Genomic DNA, 14,790 nt, shown 5'->3' on the forward strand with positions numbered 1-14,790 from the left:
CCGGCGGTCTGGGCAGAGCCCCAGGCTACACCTGCAGGAGAATTCCGGGGCTTCTGTCCAGAGACCGCTGCCAGTCTGGGGGCCCAGCCAGGGTGGAGGTGGCCCTTGAGGTGCAGAATAACTGGCCAGTATAGCAGGGTTGTGGGATGCCTGACCTGCTTGCCCTGGCCTAGGGGGTAGTGGGGCAGGGTGGGGCAGGCTCCAGCAGACAGGCCCCAGCCCGCCAGCTCTGCCAGCTCTGCTGAGAACCCCAACACGCGAAGCAGCTCTGAGATCAGGTTTCAGGAGGGTGTGTGTGAGTGCGTGAGAAGGAAGAGGGGAATAAGGAGGCGGAAGCTGCACTGGGATCTGTGCGTCTTTTTCTTCTTGGAAGGTAGAGCATAGTAGAGTAGAGACTTGGGACTCTAGGAGGGCACATGCTAAGGGTGGGTCTGACCCTCTGTGCCTCTCATAGCGAGGTTGGAACCCCAGGACCCATGTGACTGCCCTGCCCACCTACCCATAAACTGAGCGAGGTCGATGACTCGGCACATTGGTCAGTCAGCCAGCCAGGATGGGCAAGCCAGGACCCCCCTACCCCCAGCACACACAAAGAACTCTCCCAGCTCATTTAATGCCCAGCAGCGTAGCAGAGGTGCAGTGTAGAAAGTGAATGTCCCCAATCCTGGTTCACCAACCTAAACCATTTCCTAAGACCCGGAACATCAAGCCTGTTCCCAGAGACCAGCAGGGAAGTTAACTGGGTCTCACTAACAATTAGGGGAGTGATTCTTTATGGGCACCAGCAGACCCAGAGCAGGGTCTTCCTCCTAGTTCCTACCAACCCAGCAGAGAAGCTGCCTCCAGATGTGAGTTTGCTGGATTAAGGCAACACACAGCTTCGGCCCTCCATCTGTGCCTACTGGGTTGGGTGACCAGCCTTCTGGCCACTTCTCACAGTAAGGATGAAGAGCCCAAGCAGCCTGGGAGACAAAAGGAGGGCAGAGCCCAGGAGTGGGTCCTGACACCAGGGGCCACAGCACAGCAGTCTGCCAGACTCAGCCATAGGCCAAAAGAGTGAGACTGTCATCCAACGGGGTAAAAGCCAAACCCCAGAGATCCTCCTTTCTAGAACCTGCTCTGGGAAGCGAAGGGGTGGACAAAGCAGAGGGACACACATTCTCTAGAATCTACCCGATCTCGTTTGGGATCTTGCCATGGCAGCCCCACCATGAATGGCCCTGCACTGTCAGACTCTGGTATATGTCCAAGCAAGCCAGATGAGCACTTTGCCCATGCCTTGTCCAGCTTCCATTCTTCTGTCACTTCTCCTAACCCACCTGAATGGGTCCCGTGGAAGAGTAGGAGTTAGAGGAGAAAGGGTCATGAATCTGCAAGACAGGTGGATCTATGTCCTGCGAGAAGAGGCAGGGAAGACAAACAGCAGGTACCAACCAACCAAACATGAGCACAAAGCGGCAGCCTCCAACCCTACGCAGGATGAGCTGGAGCTGGAGCAGGCAGCCCCGTCCAACAACTGCTTGCCTGCGTAGTGGCGGGTCCTGTGCTTAGCGCGGGCTGGGGACCTAAGGTAAACTAGCTTTGGTCCTGCCCCTCAGGAGCTAATGGTAGACACAGGCAAACAAATAACCATAAGAAAATAAGTCTGCACATTCTGTGTTTTGGAATAGGAAAGGGTGGGGCTTCCCTGGTAGCTCAAGACAGTAAAGAATCTGCCTGCAGTGCAAAGAGACTTGTGTTCCATCCCTGGGTCAGGAAGATCCCCTGGAGAAGGGAATGGCTACCCACTCCAGTATTCTTGCCTAAAGAATTCCATGGACAGAGGAGCTTGGTGGGCTACAGTACATGGGGTCACAAAAGAGTCAGACATGAGTGAGTGACTAAACAACAACAACATAAAGCTCTCAGACCAACTTAGGGTTTAGGAAAACCTTAAAGGAGATGCTGAGCCTTGAAAGAAAAGTAAATGTGGGCTTGTGGAGCATGATGGGAAAAGTATTGATTTGAGGAGAAGGGAAATGCAGACAAAGGCTCGGGAGGGAAGAGAACCAGAATCGACCCTCCCTTCAAGGCGAAGAGAGAGACTGCTGAGGCCGCCAGAGTGGAGCAGCATGCACCAAGGGCAGGGGAGCTTCAGCCTGGCCCCCACCCGGCGACCTGCCCTCTAGTCCCATCCAGGCAGGCGCAGCATGAGGAAGGAGTGAGTGGGCAAGTGTGTTCTGACTGGGTGCAAATTAGGTACAAGGCAGCTGAGGAGCAGGCTCTGCACAGAGGGAAAAGGCCAGGGCAGGGCGTGCGTCAGCACTGCAGGGGTTGGCCTGATGCCCCAAGGCGGTGTCAGGACCAATTTCAAGCTGGATCATCACTGGTAACTTGGGGCACTCGGTTCATGCTCTTTCTTGTTGGCACCTTGCAGTGGATATCTGTGTTCCTTCCTCCTTCTTCTATAAAGCACCCACTTCTTATTCCATATGGTCCTAGTTGAGCTGACTCCCCACTGCTGCTTAGATGGGCATGTGGCACAGGCTGGCCACTCAAGATACTTCACCTCTCGGAACCACAGTAATTGACTTGACAATGGGCACTTGAGCCAAAATACTAAGACCTATGCGCCTAGAGCCCATGCTCCACAACACGAGAAGCCAAACTCACTGCAATGAGAAGCCTGCACACCACAGAGAGTAGCTCCTGTTTGATGCAACTAGAGAAAAGCCCCTGCAGCAATGAAGACCCAGCACAACCAAAAAAAAACACAAAAAAACGACACAGCCACACTCATTCATTTACCCAACAATGTCTATGGTTGCTTTAATGCTGTGCCAGCAGATTTGAGTAGTTGTGGCAGAGAGTACATAGCCTGCAAAGCTGAAAATACTTACTATCTGGACCTTTCAGAAAGAAAAAATTTGTCACCTGTGGGCCTAGAACTGCTGGAGCCATCTTTTGTGGTTACACAGAGGAACTATCTGCAGAACGGTCAAGCCCAGGGAAAACAGAGCCAAGATATGGGAGAAAAACATTGAGTCCTAGTCCAGGTGGGCCTGAAGATACTTCAGCTCTGAACATAACAATTACATAAATGAATCAATTTCCTTTTTGCTTGAATTAGTTTGATATAGGTTTCTACCTACAACTTTATACTTGAGGATAAAGTTTAAGCTTTTTAGTCTGGTTTACAAAGCCCCAGACTGTGATCTGATTTCCTTATGCTGACCTCCCTGCTTCAGATAATCCATCTTATCTCCTCCCTTTCCCTAAGGTTTAGCCATGTCCAACAACTTACAGATTCTAGACCTTGCCAGGCTCTTTAATACCTCCACGCCTTTCCACTTGCTGTGCCCTTTGCCTGGAATTCTTTTCCCCTTCAATCACATTTCTGCTGGATTTCTTCAGCCCCGCTCTAGCGTCTTTGCCTCTGCACGGGTCGGGTCTTACCTGAGCCACATGGGGCTGATGGAGCCTCTGCAGGTCCCCACTGTTCGTGTGCCCTCCTGGCACTGACTGCACACTAATGTGCCTGTTCCCTCCCCGGCGCACGGCCAGGATGCAGCAGGTGCTCAATAGATGACCACTGGCTGGAAGAGGGAAAAGAACTTGGGGTGACCGGCTCCATAGTGCAGGCCCCCATGGGCCAGTGCAGGCCGAGTTCTGCCCACCTGTGGAGCTCTGAGGGCGGCTTTGTGCAGCTCCTCATGGGCACTTTGACCCCCCCTGCTCCAAAGTGATGTCCAGGCTTCCAGTGATGTCCCTACTGTTTCCTAGCAAACCCCTCCTGCTCGGAAATGCTGCCAGCTGCTGCCCCTCCTTCTGTTTAGGGACTCTGGCCACATCTGTGTCCAGACAGGCTGGAGCCACATGCATGACATGTGTGACAGGCAGGGAGGCCTGTGCTGAAGGAGGCCCTCAACGGGGCAGTGCCTGGACTGCTGTTGACAGGGCTCCCCAACTCTGCTGACAGACTGTACCCAGCATGGACCAAGGAGGAAGGGAAGGGGCCCGACGTCCTGGTAAGAAGAGGGAAGTGTGGGGACGTGAGGAGAGGACCATGAGCTGAGAAGCCACAAGAGGCAAGAGAACCTTCCCCAGTCAGAGCTTGGATGATGGCCAGACTGTTTACAGAGGCCACATAACCCAGAGCCCAAGGACACAATCCCAGCCCCAGTGACCACTCTCCGGCTCTCTAATACTTGCTAAGCCCCAGCTTATCCCAGGTACCATGCTAGTCCCTGGGAATATGACAATACAGCTCAGAGTCCTGGCTTCATGGATGATGGATGAGGCAGCAAATACACACACAGAGGCAACAGTGAAATGTGTGACAGATGACAGCTGTAATAACAGCAGTTTACAGTTACTGAGCTTTTGCAATATTCTAGACACTGTCTGAAGTGTTGTATGCTTGTCATCCCATTTCCTCCTCACAAGAGCCTCATGGATGGACACAATGTCATCCATACTTTATCATACTGCCTTTGGGATACACGAAAGTCAGTGGGCCCCTGGGGAAGGGCAGTCAGGGGTGGAGAGGGGACGGAAGCAGCCCACAGTGGGTGGTGCAGGGAGAGAAGTGAGAGCGTTTCAGAGAAAGGCCATTTCTACAGAAACACGGTAGTGGAGCAGAGAACAGAAACGGGCTGGGAGCTGGCGAGTACAACAGGAGGGGGAAGAACTGAGCCTGCTTGTACTGGGGGAAGGAGCCAGCAGAGAAATGGGGGACAGGGTACGAGAGACAGAGGGGCAGCAGCAGAGAGGCCCCGGGAGGCGAGGGGACCAGATCAGAGTAGGAGGGAAGGGACACAGAGGGCCGATTGACTTTTCCCTGGGAAATGGGGGAGCAGGCGAGAGTGGCTTCTCTGCTAGGTGTGCTGGGATCTGGGGGAACCCCATTTCTCTGGGGAATCTCTGGGGTTAAGGGTTATGGGCGTGAAGGGGTGAGCTGTGGTAACTGAAGAGGCTTGGAGCCGTCACTGTAAGTCAGCCAGGGATGGGATGACTGAGCAGTGCTGAATACTGGGAGAGTCTGGAGGCCTCTCTCTCCACCAGGATGCCACAGTGGGACCGATACATGTATTCGTGCGTCTCTGTTAACAGTTCAGCAACCCGGAAGCAGAAGCAGAAAAAGTGGCTGGATCCGTTTCATCAAGTTTGGACCCTGCCTTACGAGGTGAGCCAGAGGCACACAGGAGTGTGACAGACGTGGGGGGATGTCAGTGATGGATAGGACCGCGGTGGAAGGGTGGAATTTCTGGCTTTGATGGGGAGAAAGGAGAGGCCAGGCAGAGGCAGTTGATCAACCAAAACTTAGGAGTCATTCTTTGCTTTTTTAGTCCCATTTGCCCAGATCATCACATTCTCCCAAGAGAAATACCTGTTTTATAAACAACCCTCTATCTTGCCAATAGGACGGAGTCATTCTGACTCATTTATTTTTCCTGTCTATCTCTTATCTGTTGTTCATCAGTAAATCCTGTTCACCCACTAATCTCTGTGTCCACTGCTACCACCCAAATCACCCAAATCATCACCCTGGGACCAGTGGTCAGTGACCAGCTTCCACCCTGGACCCTCCATTCCATTCCTAGACTAGCCAGAAGGATACCCCTAAATCATCAACCGCATAAGGACATTCCCCTGCCTAAAACCTTCCCACTGCCTCTGATCAAAATCAAACCACAGACAATGACTAATCTCCCTCATCTGCCTCTCATTTCATTTCAGGTCCTCCTCCTGACTGACCCTGAAACAGTACATATTGGCCTTCCATCCAGTCCTTGAATACAACAAACGTCTTCCTGCCTTTGGACCTTTCTGGAACCCCTGTGGACCTTCAAGGCTGGCTCTTCATTTTCATTCAGATCTCTGTTCACATGTCACCTCTTCAGAGAGATCTTCTGCAACCCCTCTGTGGAGGGTGGGTTTCCTCCTCCTGTCTCTATCACTCACCTTTGTTTTATTTTCTTCATAAACATTCAGCACCATTTAAAATTACCTTGTTCATTTGCTTATTGTCTCATGTGTGTGTGCTTGCTTAGTTACTCAGTTGTGTCAGACTCTGCGACCCCATGGACTGTAGCCCGACAGGCTCCTAGGTCCATGGGATTTTCTAGCGCAGAATACTGGAGTGGGTTGCCATTGCCTCCTCCAGGGGATCTTCCTAGCCTGGGGATCAAACCCACATTTTCTGCATTGGCAGGGGGATTCTTTACCACTGAGTCACCCAGGAAGCCCTATTTAGTAAACTAGAACAAGATAAATACTGTGGGGGAGAAAGTTATGGCAAGGTTTATAGCAGCAGTTGAGTGTTGAACAGGATGGTTTCAGGGTTCACTTCATGAGAAAGGTGAAATGTGAATACAGACTGGGAGGAGGTAAGGGAGTAAGACAGATGGATATCTGGAGGGGAATATTCCAAGAGGGGCAACAGCTCCAGGAAAAGCCCAAGGCAGCAAGGAGTATGGCTGTTGTACAGTGAGCAGAGGGAGGGTAGTGGGCGGTGAAAAAAGAGAGGAAATGGCACGGGACGGGGGGGATCATGGATGGCCTTGGAGGCCATTGTAAGGACTTCACCTTTTAACTCTGATTGAGACAGGAAGACATTGCACATGAGGAGAGGTTGATCTTCAAAGCTGAGTGGACACTGCCTCCACGTTATCAAGGGGAAAGGAGGAAGAAGTGGAGCAGATGCCGGTGGTTTTAAAGATTTGGTGGGAGTCAGATCTCTGATCTCATCTCATAAATACTTATTCAGCATCTACCTGCTATGCTAGGCACAATTTTAAGTCCTGGGGGATATGGCACTGAACAAAATAGGCAAATCCCTAGTCACACAGAGCTTGCATTCTCCAGTTATAATGAACTGGTACACGTAACAGAGGTAAAGAATCTACCTGTCAATCCAGGAGACATGAGTTTGAGCCAGTTTGGGTCAGGAAGATCTCCTGGAGGAGGAGATGGCAACCCACTCCAATATTCTTGCCTGGAGAATGTCATGGACAGAGGAGCCTGGTGGGCTACCGTCCATAGGGTCACAAAGAGTTGGACACGACTGAAGCTACTAAACAACAACAATTTACTAAATAATTTACTTAAAACTTGTTTATTGTTGGTGTTTACCTATAAGACTATGAGCTTCATCAAGGTAAGCTCTTGAGGAGATTACCTTGGATCCTGCAGGTGAGCCCTTAATGCACTCACAAGTGTCCTTAGAAGAGAAAGGCACAGGGAGATTTTACCACAAACAGGAAAAAAGGCAATATGACCTCAGGGACAGAGTCTGAAGTGATGTGGCCACAAGCCAAGGAACATCAGCAGCTGCTCAAAGCGGGGAGAGGTAAGATACGGACTGCCTCCCAGAGCATCCGGAGGGAGTGCAGCCCTGCTCACACCTTGATTTCAGCCCAAAGATGCTGACGCTGGACTTCTGACTTCTGGAGCCATGAGAGGATAATTTGTTACATCAACAACAGGAAACGAATACAGGTATGCTATTTTCTGAGCCCCAAAGGAAAATGGAGTTTCCAGAAGAAGGGTTCAGCCGTTTCTTCTCTCTGCTCAGAAATGAGACAACATGACAGAGAACGAGCAGCAGCTGTGTTCTCAGATGAGCCCCTCTACTTTCAGAGAAGGGGGCTGAGGAAGGCAGCCTGGATGAGGACTCAAGGGCGTCACTGTCGACCACCACCTGCTCTGCCTCCCACCTCTGCTGACAGTCCCTGGAAGCACTGCGAGGAAAAGTCTGGAATATGTGACTGTTTCAGGAGGGTCCAAGTTCCAAACATCCGGATGCCTATGTCCAGCTGGTGGCTGCTGAGTCTCCATCTTACTCTCAGAATCTCTACCCTGAGTTCAAGTCTTATGTCCAACTGCTTCTGGAACATCTTGTCCGAGATACTCCACCGGCACCTACGCTCCATGTATTTTTTAAAAGGAGTCTATTATCTCCCCCTAACCCTAGTTCTCTCTCTCTCTCTTTTTCTCTCTTTTTTCAATGAATATCATCCAAATCACAGGCCGAGGGGCAACCTCTCCAGCTGTTCACTGCCTCTAGAGCCTGAGCGCGATCTAACTGCTTCTCTCTGCAGGGAAGTGTGAGGGACATGCCAACCTCAGCCAGGGAAGTCTGAAGTCCTTGAACCCATGTGGGTGGATTTCATCACACTTCTCCTCACTGCTCCAGGCTGGGCAATACATTAATGTAGACTGCTCTTGGGATTCCCATGCCTAGCTGGGGGCTCTGGTCCTATCTGGAATACTCTCACTACCTCCTTTGGTCCAGGGGTTCCAGCATTATTCTTGACTTTGGAGACCTTTGGAGGCTTCAGAGGCAGAATTCTTTCTCCCCAGACACCAGATCAATTGCCAAGCGGAATGGGTCAAGCTGATAGATGGGAACCCCGCCTATCATAGTCCTGTTGTCAAGATACACAGGGAGATTGTCCTACAGTAAGAATTTCGGGTCCTGTGCAAACACTGATGCTGCTACTCTTGTTACTTCTGCCATTTCTCACCTCTACATGGGTGTCCTGGCCCCTGCAAACCCAAGAGGTCCTACATCTGAACTTACGACAGGCTAAGAAGCACTCTGAGAAAGACTGTCTTATCACTGTGCGTTATCTTCTCCCTCACCTGCCTAAAACTTAGAACAGTAGGTAATCAGTGGACAGATGAATAAATAGCACATGAGGCAGGGATTTGTCACAGACAAAAACCACTGAGCTGCAGCCTTTCAATCTCCTCTTTCACACCCATCCATTCTGAGCTCCCCTGCTCTCTGCTGCATTCAGCACCCCATCACCCTTCAGAAAACCACCAGGAAGAGAACCACTTTCTATAGGTCATTATAGGGACCTTCCCAAGATACAACACTGCTAATGCCTGGTAGAGTAAGGGTCCTGGACACAAGCAAGCCCCAACCCATCTTGTCCCCTCCTTGGAATATCTTTAGATGTTCCATATTATTGATAGCACTGAGTTAGGCTCAGATCTCTAGATTTTCCTGCCCTCAGCCCCTTATGAGGGCCTCTATGACTTACTCTCTTACACATGACAGCCAAGAGCTTCAATTCTGACACTGGTCTGGGTCTCTGCCCCCAGGCTCTTTATGACCTTAGCTGCTTTTCTGATCTCTGGCAGCCTTGACCATTGACCAATCTATGGCCACGGACCATTAATGACCCTTGGGTTTGGTAATGTCTAAGACCACCTTCCTTAGCAGGCCCCTACCCTCGAAGTGCAAGTTTGGTCAAAGATAAAGTGAAGCAGAGAAACTCTGAAACAGTTATCATCAGTCTCCATATTTATAGTCTATTCCTTTTTCAAAAAGCAGGAAGTAGGAGAGATGAGCTTCCTTTTAAATCTAAACTGGTAAACTTCAAGGAAGACCTACTTTGCCTTCTCCTCCTCCAGTGATCTTACTCTCTACCCTATCTCAGCTATTTATTCCTATATTATATCCTAGACCAAGCCATTACTAAAGCCCTTTCTAATCTCAATCTCAGACTCTCCAACTATCTTCACCTATCCGTATCTGGGTCTATAGCTCACCTGCTTTTCTAGCAAAACTCCAACAATCCTTCAACACACTAGGATCTACATGCCACTAGTTCTACCATCTTTTCACTGTCCTTCACCTCCTTATGTTCTTACTGCTGTTCTCACCCAGCTTAAATTCCAAACCAACCACCTCCCTGTATTCATCCTCAACTTCTTTGCTCCTCCTTCATTCAGCTACAACACAACTTCTGTTAAATCCCACATCCTACCTACTCTGGACATGGACCTGTGCAGATGAATGTAGCTCGGCAGAGGAAAATGCATGCTGGCTCATCTCACCTTAAATTTGAGTGATAGACATGGCAACAACCTAAGTGTCCATCAATGGATGAATAGATAAAGAAAATGTCTCTCTCTCACACACACACTGGAATGTTATTCAGCCATAAAAAATTAAATCTTGCCATTTGTGACAACATGAATAGATCTTGAGGGCACTATGCTAAGTAAGATAAGTTAGACAGAGAAAGACAAATACCATATGATCTCACTTATGTGTGGAATACAAAACAAAAAGTTCAAGTATACAGAAAAATTGAAAGAACAATACCATGACCACCTGGATTCAGTTATCACACATTTCTTTACCAAAACACACCTTGAGAAGGAGCTATCTATACTCCTCATTTCTTTCTTTTTTTTAAAAAAGAAATTTATTGAAGGATAGTCAATTTACAATGTTGTGCCAATCTCTGCTGAATAGCAAATGATTCAGTTATACACCTATGTACATTTTAAAATATTCTTTTCCATAAAGGTTTATCACAGGATAAGTGTTTTGCAAAAGAGCAGGGAAAAGAGATGTGATACTATATGTAGAAGCATTTATGCTATTGCATCAGGAGAAAAAGGAGTCAGAAGACTTCCACCTCTTGGTGTGGAGGTCTGAGAGAAAACCCAACGGGGCACCTAGACGAGAGAAATGGACGAAATTCGGGAGATAAAAATCAACTGAGGATCCATCAGAGTTTCTAGACAGGATTTATCAAGTTTATAAGTGCTACACAGAAATAGACCTTGAGGCCCCTGAGAACGTAAGGATGATAAATATGACCTTCATCAGGCAAAGCCGCCCCAGAGATTAAAAAATTAAAGAAATTAGATGGTGTATTTGAAATGAATCCTTCTCCATTAGTAGATGTTGTTTTTAAAGTATTCAGTAGTAAGGAACAGCGACAGAGCAAGGAGATGAGAAATGGAATGCAGCTTTTCAGGTAACAGCATTGAAAATGAGTAACCTAAAGAAGAGCTTAGACTCAGTGGCGAAAAATCCGCCTGCCAATGTAAGAGACGCAGATTCGATCCCTAGGTCAGGAAGATCCCCTGGAGAAGGGAATGGCAACTCACTCCAGTATTCTTGCCTGGAAAATCCCATGGACAGAGGAGCTTAGCAGGCTACAGTCCATGGGGTTGCAGAGTCTGACACTACTGATCACACACGCAAACTGAATATTTTCCCCTGTGCTATACAGTAGAACCTTGTTGTTTATCCATTCTAAATGTAATAGTTTACATCTGGCTAATCCCAAACGCCCAGTCCTTCTTTCCTCCACCCACCTCCCCCTTGGCAACCACATGTCTGTTCTCTCTCTGTGAGTCTATTTCTGTTTTGTATATAAGTTCATTTGTGCCATATTTTAGATTCCACATGTAAGTGATATCATATGACATTTGTCTTTCTCTTTCTGACTGAACTTTACACTCACCATTTCTGATCTCTCTCCTCTCACTTCTCTTTAATCCATTCTCCAAACTGATCATTCCAGGTCACCAATTACTTTCATGATGCTTAACCTAATGGTCAGTTCTCATATAATGACCATACAATATTCTGATTTGCCTGGAGCCATCTTGGTTATATATGTTATCCTGGAGTAACTATTAATAATACCCATTTTCATTCTCTGAAGTGTCCTAGTTTGGACAACAATTTATGCAATTGCCCTACCACCCAGCAACATATTATATAGTTCATTACTCCTCTTGAAATACTTGCTTAGTTTGGCTTCCAGAACACCACACTGTCCAGGTTCTGCTGCTATCATTCTGCACATGCCTTCTTTGCAGTTTCTTCCGCGTCTCCATCACCACTACAGGTTGCTGTGCCCAAGGGCTCAATCCTGGCTTCTCCTTCTACATTCACTTATGTGACCGCCTCTTCCATTTTCACAGCCTGCCTGCCTCCCTCCCATGAATGCCAGACTTGAACACCCCCTGCCTTTTCAATATCTCCATCTGGATGTTTAAGAGGCATCTCATGCTTTGCATGTTTAAACTTGAGTTCCTGATACTCCCCCTAAAACCTGCTCTTCTTGCAATCATTTCCCCGTCTTGCTAAGTGCGACCTTCATTCTTCCAGTTGCTCAGGCAAAATGCCTGAAGTCAGCTTAGATTCTTCTCTCTCTTTCATAACCACATCTGCACTGTCAGCAAACCTGTCAGTTCTCCTTTCAGAACACATCCTGAACACGACAATTTCTTACCACCACCACTGTTTCCACCATGACCGAGTCACCAGCATCTCTCTCATCAATGATTACAATAGCCTCCTAATTGGTCTCCCTGCCTCACAACAGTCTTATCTCATCAAGGCAGTCCAAGTGCTCCTCTAAAACCTAAGTTACTCCCTGCTCAGGAGCCTCCATCCTTAGAGTGACCTCCAATGTCCCTATGTTGCAGCCTTCTCTTAAAGTTCTGACTTATCTCCTACTATTTCCCACTCCAGCAACATAGGCCTCTTTCCTGGTTTTGGAAAAGCACCTCGGTGATTTTGCAGTCTGTCTCCTCTTCCTGGAAGGCTCTTCCCTCAGATAACCAGCACAGCCCCTCCCGAACTTCTTTGAGGTTGTCACTTAAATGTCACCATTCCCAGTCACCCTGTCTACTCTCGCTCTATTTCTCACTATCTAATATACTCAGTTCAGTTGCTCAGTCGTGTCAGACTCTTTGCGACCCCATGAACTGCAGCACGCCAGGCCTCCCTGTCCATCACCAACTCCCGGAGTTTACCCAAAGTCATGTCCACTGAGTCGGTGATGCCATCCAAACATTTCATCCTCTGTCGTCCCCTTCTCCTCCTGCCTTCAATCTTTCCCAGCATCAGAGTCTTTTCAAATGAGTCAGCTCTTCGCATCAGGCGGCTAAAGTATTGGAGCTTCAGCTTCAACAGTCCTTCCAATGAACACCCAGGACTGATTTCCTTTAGGATGGACTGGTTGGATCTCCCTGCAGTCCAAGGGACTCTCAAGAGTATTCTCCAACACCACAGTTCAAAAGCATCAATTCTTCTGCGCTCAGCTCTCTTTATAGTCCAACTCTACGTGCGTGCTAAGTCACTTTAGTCGTGTCTGACTCTTTGTGACCCCCATGGACTGTAGCCTGCTAGGCTTCTCTGTCCATGGAATTCTCTAGGCAAGAATACTAGAGTGGGTTGCCATACCCTCTTCCAGGGGATCTTCCCCATCCTGGGATTCAACCCACGTCTCTTGTGCCTCCTGCATTGGCAGGTAGATCCTTTACCACTAGTACCACATGGGAAGCTCAGTCTAACATAATGTACATTTTTCTTATACATCTGGCATTGTCGGCCTGCTTCCCCATTAGAATATGAGCTCTGTGAAGGCAGGAAGGTTTGCCTGTTTTGCTTACTGCTGTATCTCCCAAACTGAGAGCAGCACCCAGCACTTAGCAGGTTGATAAACATTTGTTGAAAATGAATGTAAAACGGAACTGAAAAGATTCAGCATCACAGATGAAGTGACATAGGCATGCCAAGTTCCCAGCACACCAGTTGCTCAATAACTGTGTTTCCTTCGCCCCCTCCTTCCCTCCCAGTTTTGGTATCGGCCAGGCCCTTCCCCCTCCCCAGGGAATGCCAGGTCAGAGGCAGGGTTGATGGCAGTAGCAGTCCTACCAGTATCGACCAACAGCCCCCCAGGACTCCCTCAACCCTGCTCCTGATGCTGGTTTCCACGGTTAGATGTGAGACACCCTGCTTTAAGTCAGGAAGCTGAAGCTTGCAGAATGACTGAGGAAAGCATTCAGAAGTCCTGTCCTCAGACCACATCTTTGTATCAAGGGCAGCTATCGCACCTCATCCTAGCCGCTCATACTTACCCCAAACACGGCCTGACAGCCCTTGTCCCTGGGCTAACAGTCCAGTCTCACAGGTTTATTCAATAGCATGGTTGGGCTGTCTCCATAGCCTCCTTCTCCAGACTTACTACCTGGCTCTCCCAGGCCCCTCCATGCTCAAGTGTATGACCTGCCAGGACTCTGGCAACCACGTCCCAGGAGGACTAGAGCACTTCGTCCACCAGAAACTACTGCTGTGTCCACACACAGTGTGGGTCCCGGCGACTAACCATCTCGGTCAGGTGCTGGCCTGGCACAGTCCATTCCGGCCGTGGCTGTTCTCTTCAGGAATGGCCTGAGCCCTGTCCCTACCCCAGCTACCAGCACCTTTCTCCTCACTTTAGGAACAGGAGCTATTTCCTACAGATGGGTCCCCGAGGAAGCACAGTCAAATGGGGTCAAGGTTTCTGGGCTGGGGTTGCTCCTTCCAGAATCCTAACCCCTATATTTGGACGACTCAGCCTGCTGGTGCCACTACAGGGTCACGGCCGCCCACCTGGCCTGCTCTGCTGCTGGATGGTTTCTGGGCTGCCCTAGGAAGCAGTCTCTTCCACTCTCCATGGAGGCCTTATGAACCTTCTCCACTCTTCTCAACCTTCTCTCCCAGCACCCTGCCTTCCTGTCCAGCGCTTGGTCCCATCTCTTGCTTCTATGCTGTTTGGGTCCATAAATTCCATTATACATGCTGGGCAGGAAGGGGAGGGGACTTGGCAGAAGCACATCTCGAACAGATATATGATCAAGATGACAAGACCACTAAGGTAGAGTCTCTGGGGTGTCACTGTGAGAAGCACTGGAAATGGGGAGGTGCTTATCCTGCATCCTTTCTGCCTGGCAGGTCACCCCTGAGCAAGTGTGAGCTCCATCCTGGGTGTCTTCTACAGGAGAAAATAAAAACCACTGAAAGGGGGAATTCCTTCACCTTTATACTGCAATTACAAGCCCATCTATGTTCCTACCACTCTGCCCTGCTGTAGAATAGGATAAATCCCCCTCTTAGAGCAGAGGCCCTCCCCTCCCCTCAGTGTCCTCAGGGGCCTTGTTGTGTCATTTATCCCATCCTTCTCCCCCACGTTTCTACTTTCCTCTCTGCGTACAGGATCC

General features: G+C 49.1%; 1 protein-coding gene and 1 long non-coding RNA gene across 3 annotated transcripts in view; one reads left to right on the forward strand and one right to left on the reverse strand.

Annotated features, from left to right (window-relative positions):
* The window catches only part of ST3GAL3 (ST3 beta-galactoside alpha-2,3-sialyltransferase 3), a 204,236-nt gene that overhangs the window by 31,650 nt on the left and 157,796 nt on the right, over positions 1–14,790 (reverse strand). The window lies entirely within an intron of this gene.
* LOC122437093 lies at positions 4,625–5,970 on the forward strand. The gene is made up of 3 exons (XR_006268176.1): positions 4,625–4,720; positions 5,092–5,164; positions 5,719–5,970. It is a non-coding gene; the product is annotated as an uncharacterized LOC122437093 (long non-coding RNA).

The sequence above is a fragment of the Cervus canadensis genome, chromosome 2 (assembly GCF_019320065.1).
Source record: "Cervus canadensis isolate Bull #8, Minnesota chromosome 2, ASM1932006v1, whole genome shotgun sequence".
In the NCBI taxonomy this organism is placed as follows: Eukaryota; Metazoa; Chordata; class Mammalia; order Artiodactyla; family Cervidae; genus Cervus; species Cervus canadensis.